The following is an 8,220-nucleotide window of genomic DNA, read 5'->3' as shown; positions in this document are numbered from 1 at the left end:
ATGAATGGATGAGATTTTTTTTTTTTAGATTTTTTAATTAGAAGTAAACAAAATAATATTAGTGAGCATAATACGGGTATTCTCATAGTCTTGCACGGTGCACGGATCGCACGAAATGCAAAAATACTATTCCAAATTTCGAAGAGTACGAGAGCACCCCATTGCAAAATGGGGGTGCAATGGCTTTGCAATGATTATATTGGTCATAGGAATACAAATTTTGGCTCTTGATTTTAGTTGGCTGAAAATTAAATTGAAAAAAGAAATCATAATAGGGGTATTCTGAGTCTAGCAAAAGCCCTTGCACGGTATTGCATGGATTGCACGGTTTGCAAAGCTGTCCCATACGAAAACCAGTTTTTACCGTGCAATCTGTGCACCGTGCAACTGCTTTGCAAGACTCAGAGAATACCCCCAATATATTTATTCTATTTAATGACCTCCGAACAGTAAAAATCGATTAGTATTGTGACAGTATTAGAGAAATAACTCTGTCATCTACACCTCGGAGCCGGCAATAATAAAAATAAATTTCACCACGCTCTAAAAGCCAACATTCTTTCGCAAAGAATTTATGCAGCATACTTCTTAAACTCTCCAAAAAGGAATTAGGATGACATTTTTCGAAAATAGCACAAGCGGAAACTGATACAAGAACACCAAAGTACTGTGTCAAAAAAACAAAAAAAAAACAGAACTATGTTAACAAGCAACGAAATCAAGGAAAATGCGGTCAAAAACATGGCAAATGCCAGCAGATGTAGATAAACAATAGTAAAAATACGACAGTAGTGCGGACAAGGATGTCCAAGGAACAAACTCACTGCACAATGGGCGAAAGAGCAACAGTGGCGCGACAAGTGTAGTAGCTTAAAAGTTTAAACATAACAAGCTGCTATAACTGTATTTGTAGCTGCAGAAATATAGACTATGTATGTGACTGCAATTGCAACTACATACTACATAGTACATAGCACAACAGGAATGGCGGCGTACCAAAAACCACAACAACAGCAGCTGCCAGGCAGTTATGTGGCATTTTCGGTGCAATCTTTGTTGAGCGTCGTTGTGGTTCGGTCAAATTCTTGTGTAGAAATTCAGACATATGTACATACATACACAAAATATACAATATACATACACGCATTTGTACTAAGCATATATTTTTTACTGAGAATCGCAAGATCGCACAACTTAATAAGAAAAAAAATCAACAACAAAAAAATACAAATTCACCAACCGTACAGGAAATAAGTACAATTAGTTGAGAACATTGTGTTGCAATGCCACAGACCATCATTGTCCGACCAGTTGCAAGTTCGGCGGCGCCAAACGCATAAGAAAACCACAAACTAGTACAGCAGCCAGCCGAGCGTATAAATAAATAGTACAACAATTGAGGCAGATTTATGTCAAGGAATTTTGGATGTACATATGTACATAGTTATAACTATTTTTCGGGGTTCATAAAAAGGCATGTTTTTGGAAATGGGGCACCAAAAATACTTGCATATATACAGTCGCGCTCACGTAAATGGCACATTTTTTTTTTAATATTTACAATAGGGTATTCTCCGAGTCTTGCAAAGCCCTTGCACGGTGCACAGATTGCACGGATTGCACGGTAAAAACCGGTTTTCGTATGGGACAGCTTTGCAAACCGTGCAATCCGTGCACCTTGCAAGGGTTTTGCAAGACTCAGAGAATACCCCTAATATCTTACGTGATATATTTGTTTTGTTTATTTTTTTATAAAAATATAGTACATTCTATAACGTAAACCATATACAGTGACTCAAACAAATGACCACGTGTTGTTTTTTTAATATTCGTAATGTTTTTCGAGCCCAATTTTTTTTGTTATTTTTCTATAAAAATATCATTCCAGCTTTAACAAAAAAATATACATAAAGCACAGTTTCAAACCTTATAAAAATTTAGGAAAATTCAAACAAATTTTCATTAAAAATTAAACTTTTTATTCTTCTTTAGAACGTTTTTGGGTATGCAGTTTTATAGCCCATACAATTCTAGTCTAATGAATTGCAAGTTTCAACCGACCAAAAGATCAACAGAATTCATTCAGAATTAACAAACCTGCACATTATTATACTAAAATTTAATAGGCGACAAAACTGCATACCCAAAAGAATACAATTTCTAAATAAAAAGTTGAAAACTTTCGAGGACATTTTATTGAAATTTGGTACACTTATTTTCCTGATTTGTGTCCAAAGTTTTAAACTTTGACTTATATGATTTATGGTATACAGCCCGAGACAAAAGATAGCACATCAATATTTTTACCAGTTTTGACTACTTTTTAACCCACTTCAAAAAAAGGAAGAGGTTATCAATTCGTCCGATTTTTTTTTATGTATGTATGTTACCGCATAACTTTGGACCACGTCAACCGATTTCGCATCGGAAAGGTAGTGTCTCACAGGTGGTCCCATGCTAATCTAGTTGAGATCCGATCATTGGATCATGAAAAAATGAACGGTACTCCTAAATTTTTATATGAAAATGGAAGTCGGTTTTGTTTTTTGCTTAAAAATTGTCTTTTTATTATTTAAGGTTCATTAATTTTTTTATTTAAGTTCAGCTCTTTATCTAACAAAAATCATATACATAAGATCAAATTTTAAACTTTGTACAAAAATTTAAAAAATTGCACAAACTATTCATCCCAATTCCAAGTATTTTAATTAGAATTTCTAAATTAGTTTTTGATATGCAGTTTTATAGCTTATTAAACTCTAGTATAATAAAGTGACAGTTTGAAGTTGCTTAAAAATCAGAAAAATTATTATCAAAAATCAACGCGATTTTTTAGCAACTTCAAACTTTCATTTTATTATGCTAGAATTAAATAGACATACCAAATATTATTATAGAAATAAAAATTAAGATGCTTGGAATTGGGATGAAGTTTGTGGAATTTTGATAATTTTTTACTAAGTCTGAAATTTGGAATTATATGGTATTTGTTAGATAAAAGCTTAAAAGTAAAAATAATGAATATTAAACAAACAAGCGATAAATTATAAATTTTGATAATTATCAAAACTGTTCAAGATATTGAGGGGTAATCGTTTTGTCGTGGGCAGTAAATCTACTAAATTTTATAAAAGATTAACATTTATTAATTGTGTAAAAAGATCTGCATATTTTATATGTATGTACATATATATCCCATATATGTATAATGGGTTGTTGTAGAATTTTTGGTGAAACTTAACGAAGTAACAGTGCTTGTCCAGAATTAGTCTGGGTAGTTCCGGTAACGTAGAACTGACTGTCGTGGCATGTTTAATCGCTAATCCGCAGCTGTTTCGCCTTTCACTTTAATATGGACTTTAAATTTTATTACTTAGCCTTCTCAAGTGCTACATTGCGGCGCAATGTATAGTTTCCTTTTAAAGTAACTAATGTAGCCATAACCTACGCCAGATACAAAAGAATCGCTCGTCCCACAGCAGCTACTTTGGCAAAATTTCAATAGCAATTTATATGCAAAATTATATCGAAAAAAAAGAAACCAAAACACTGTTGCAAAAAAATCAATATTTGAGAATAAATATTAAAATACATAATAAAAAATAGACACAAGTGCCAAGAAAACAAAAAAGCACAAGTATTGCATGGGCATATACAGTATCGGTCATATCTATAGCACGCCATTTCAAAGTGATATTGTGTGCCACTTATGTTTATTTATTAATTTTTAAGAATTTTCAATTAAAATATAGTTCATTCTCAGACAAACCAGATACAAACCCAAGCTTAATAATTTGTAGAAAGCTACAAAAAAGTGCAACAAATTTTCACATAAATTTCAAACTTTTTTCTCGGAAGTGTTAGAATTTTTTTGAGTATACCGTTTTTTAGCCCCTTCAATTTCAGTCTGATAATGAGCAAATTTGAAGTGGCTACGAATTACCGTTTATTTTTTAGATTATTTTTGTCGCATTGGCTTCCATATAATGAATAAACTCAATTTATTTGTATATGGAAGAAATCCGCAACGCCTTTGGCGAAAAAAATTCTAAAAAATCAACGGTAACTTTTAGCCACTTGAAACTTGCACATTATCAGACTAAAATTGAAGGGGCTAAAAAACTTTGTACTCGAAAAAATTCTAACACTTCCGAGAAAAAAGTTTGAAACTTAGGTGAAAATTTGTTGCACTTTTTTGAAGTTTTCTACAAATTGTTAAACTTGGGTTTATATGGGGTTTGTTAGAGAAAGAACTGTATTTTAATTGAAAATTCTTAAAAATAAATAAATACGTGTAAGTGGCACACAATATCACTTTGAAATGGCGTGTAATAGATATGACCGATACTGTATATACATACATACATATGTACAGTTTGGGTCAAAATAATAATTTCAGGTCGCCTAAGATTACCACTGGTTTTTTTGAGGGTTTTGAGCAAAAAAATTAATCTTGTTGAGGAGTTATATGGAAGAGAATGCTCAACATCTTCGCAATAAAATTCTAAAAAATCAACGGTAATTTTGAGCGATTTTAAACTTGCACTAAAATGAATAGTCCATAAAACTGCATACTCGAAAATTTTCTAAAAATTCTATATAAAAAGTTGGAAATTTTGATGAAGTTTGATTAATTTTTGTTAACCTTGTGTACAATATCATATTGAATTGGCACTATCTAGACACACGCGCCATGGTAACTTTTACCGTAGATCCACGGTAAAAATTCCCGTATATCCACGGTAAAATTTACCTAGGCACAAAGAAGTTCCGCCCCACTTCTCCGGCAACCCAGAAAGGAGAATTCTGCGTAGTAAGGGTTATAACACCGTCGATCTACGGTATTTTTTACAGTGGATCTATGGTAATTATTACGGTGGATCTAAGCTAACTTTTATAGTGGATATACGGTAATTTTTACCATGGATATACGGTAATTTTACCGTGGATCTACGGTAAAAGTTACCGTAGCGCGTGTAAGTAGACACTCCCTATTGAATTTGGGCGCTATTATTTTGACCGCAGCTGTATATACATAGGACAAGCCACAAATGCACACTAAGAATCATTGACAGGAAGTGCACGTGGCTGTTCATAAAAAAAGTAAGGTGCAATGCTGGCCAAGAAATGTAGAGTAGTAGGTGTACAAAAAGAAAAAATTATGTTAGAGAAAAATAAACAATGATAGTTCGCAATACATCGATTATATTTTATGTGGCATTTTCACTTCTCGCCCGCAAATGAGCATGTTAACTGGGTATTAAAATATTGATAGTTTGGCCTCATTTATTAAATAATGGATAGCTTTTCTTCGCAAGAAATCAGTTCTTAGCACATAATTTGGTTTAAATCTTGTGCATCCTTTAAAGCTATTTTATTATTTTTATTATTTATTTATTTTATTTTTTTCAACTTTTTACTTTGAAGCCTTTTGGGGTTGGCTTTCCTTTATGGCCGTTCGTTAAAGGGGCGGTGGGCGAAAGGTAAGTGGGCGTGGCAGCACTAACCCACCTTTTTGGAGAGGGAATGAACCGCCATTGACAAAAATGCAACCCCCGACAACCTAGGTCCCCTATGGTTCCCTAAGGAACCCTTAGAAAAATTGCCAAAAATCACAATCTTCATTTGCGTTTATTCACTTGAAAAATGTTAAATATTCATTTGCACAATACATTTTTATATACACACTTTTATATACAAGACATTTTTATAAAACACCCAGTAACCAAAATAGACATCACTGGGGCGGCAGCCCCAGGTTTACCACACAGAATAGGGAATTCTAGTTACCTCATCCTTTCCCAAAGTTACATCACTGGGGCGGTAGGCCCAGTTAAGTCACACAGAAAGGAGAATTCTACGTAGTAAGGGTTATAATCCCTAAGCGCGGCCGAAGGCCACCTACGCAGAAAGGAATTCTACGCAAAAATACTGTGTACGCAAGTAAAAGTTGCGGTTTTAGGCCATTTTTCTAAGGGGTCCGTAGGGAAACATGGGGGGCCTAGGTGGTCGGGGGATGCATTTTTGTCAATGGCGGTTCATGACCTCTCCAAAAAGGTCAGTTGGAGGTGCCACGCCCACTCCCCCTTCGGCCATACGGCCATACGGCCATAATGGAAAGTTTCCCCGCCTTTTTATCAAATAACTAAAGTGGTTATAAATATGATGTCCGAAATGTTTATCTATTTATATCTGGAATATGCCGATATGTAAAGGTTTTAGAAGACTACATCACATAAGTTTACCAGCTAATCGCTGATTAGGTCACAAACGCACGGTTTTTAGCAACCAGCCAAAACCGAAACGCGAATCCCTAATGCGTTATGTACCTACTACACATTATTTTCGCTACATTTAAATTAGATACATATTATCTACATACTATAAAATAAATACAAAAAATATGTGCATAAATACCTCGGTCTATAACCATTGTATCCGTATGGCGCGTGGCCACCATTATTCATATTTCCATACATTAGTATTTAAAAAGCTGTTTTCAGCGCTGCTAATGAAATCCAGAGAAATAAGGTCTTCAAAACAAAACTGAAAAAAAAATACAAAAATGAGTATGGAGAATTAAAAAACGACGCAATATGTGTTAAATGCTATATTATGAGTCTAAAAATATGCAAATTTAGACGTAAAGGTTTTTCTTTTTTTTTTTGTCCCAAATATGAATTTTAGAGAAAAATGAACTAACTAAATTTGAACAAAATAACTTTCTATACATAACTTTGGCCCTAAAAAGATAATTTGCAGCTTTTGCCCGCACCATGAGGTTCAATAACCTTACTATCTAAGACTTTAAGGTTAGATCAGGCAGATCATCAACCACAACTTCCAGCAGGCCTCAAAAGTGTGTCCACTCCTCTTCTTAATATGTATTTAACAAACCCCTGAGCTTTACCGGTGATCTTGACTTGTATTATTTCAAATATCAATTTAATTCGCCAAAAATATGAATTCTAACATTTTAAGATAATTCTTACTACTTTACACAAACAAATGTAATGCAAAGGTGCACATTCTACCGAACTGTATCTACTACTCCTCCATTCAATGGGCGAACTACTTTTCGCTGCTTTCGACTCGTTTTATCCGACTCGTCACCGCAGAATCGTGCGTAGCAGAGCAGCGTCCGAGGCAGCGCAGCGCAACAGCAGCAGCGTTAACCGAGCGAAAGCCTCCCGCAGAGGAATATATTAAATAAATTTCTGCTTAGTACATGCTAAATTTGATTGTACTACATTTTGTTAGCGAAAGTGAAACACCTTTAAATAGTATAACCCAAAATATTAAAAATATGTATAACAAAATTTACAAGACTGCCGGGCGAGCTCGCAGCCACAATCGCCGCATACATTTCGGCCGCCATGCGACTACCGCCGATAACACACACATACAAACCAGCGCCATTTTAATTTAGCGCAAAAATAAAAAAATGGAAATTTACAAGTGCACAGAAAAACGTGCCATAATTAGTGTAGATTCTACCGTGCTCCCAAATAAGCAAAAACACTACCCTAAACTAGCATAAATTTAATTAAGCCACATTTTTCTGCGCTTGAAAAAAATCTAGAATATATTCACTTCTACACACCGCAGCAGCACCAAAGCACACTTCTTTCACGCCACACGCACAACTTTGCGTTTATTAACTTATTTTATTTGCAACTGTGTGCTTACGCCGTCGTTTTAGAACTGTAGCAATTGTATTTAATTATTTTATGCAGGTTTTGCACTTTGCTGTATGTCTAGGCTGCTATTTCACTAAAATAGAGAAAATTTCGCGCTTCAAATGTACCAAATTTTTCCCACAGCCGTCAAAGTGGAACTGACGCAGCCAACTGCGAGTATGCTTCTCGAAAAATTTCCTCATGCTTGGACCAATGTGTGTTAGAGCGAGATGACTGGTGTTGCTGTCTGCGCGAAATTTTCGGAGGCAATTTTTTGGCATTCGAGTTGAACAGCGTTGCCAGTACGAAAGTAGATCACGATTGTGAAAATGATTGATTTAAAATTGGTACATCATGTTTGAACAAATTTCAAGCGCACTTGTTTTAAAAATTTAAATCATTTAATTCTTTCTATTTTTCACTATGAAATACAAAACACGTTTTACAAATCACTTTAACTCTTATGCATTCAAAGCCTCTAATAGAAATAACCTCCAAAATTTGTAACGTTCTGCTTTCAAAGCGTTCTCACTAGGAAAGT

At 34.5% G+C, this 8,220-nt stretch overlaps 1 long non-coding RNA gene across 1 annotated transcript; it reads right to left on the bottom strand.

The window, feature by feature from the left end:
• Positions 1–227: 227 nt before the first annotated feature.
• LOC108364059 (uncharacterized) lies at positions 228–7,875 on the bottom strand. The gene is made up of 3 exons (XR_001847695.1): positions 7,604–7,875; positions 6,418–6,546; positions 228–241 (listed from the first exon to the last, which is right to left on the bottom strand). It is a non-coding gene; the product is annotated as an uncharacterized LOC108364059 (long non-coding RNA).
• Between the last annotated feature and the right edge of the window lie 345 nt (positions 7,876–8,220).

The sequence above is a fragment of the Rhagoletis zephyria genome, unplaced genomic scaffold, assembly GCF_001687245.7.
Source record: "Rhagoletis zephyria isolate East Lansing unplaced genomic scaffold, Rhagoletis_zephyria_1.1 Rzeph_scaffold_01452, whole genome shotgun sequence".
In the NCBI taxonomy this organism is placed as follows: Eukaryota; Metazoa; Arthropoda; class Insecta; order Diptera; family Tephritidae; genus Rhagoletis; species Rhagoletis zephyria.
This window is presented reverse-complemented; position numbering and strand designations above follow the sequence as displayed.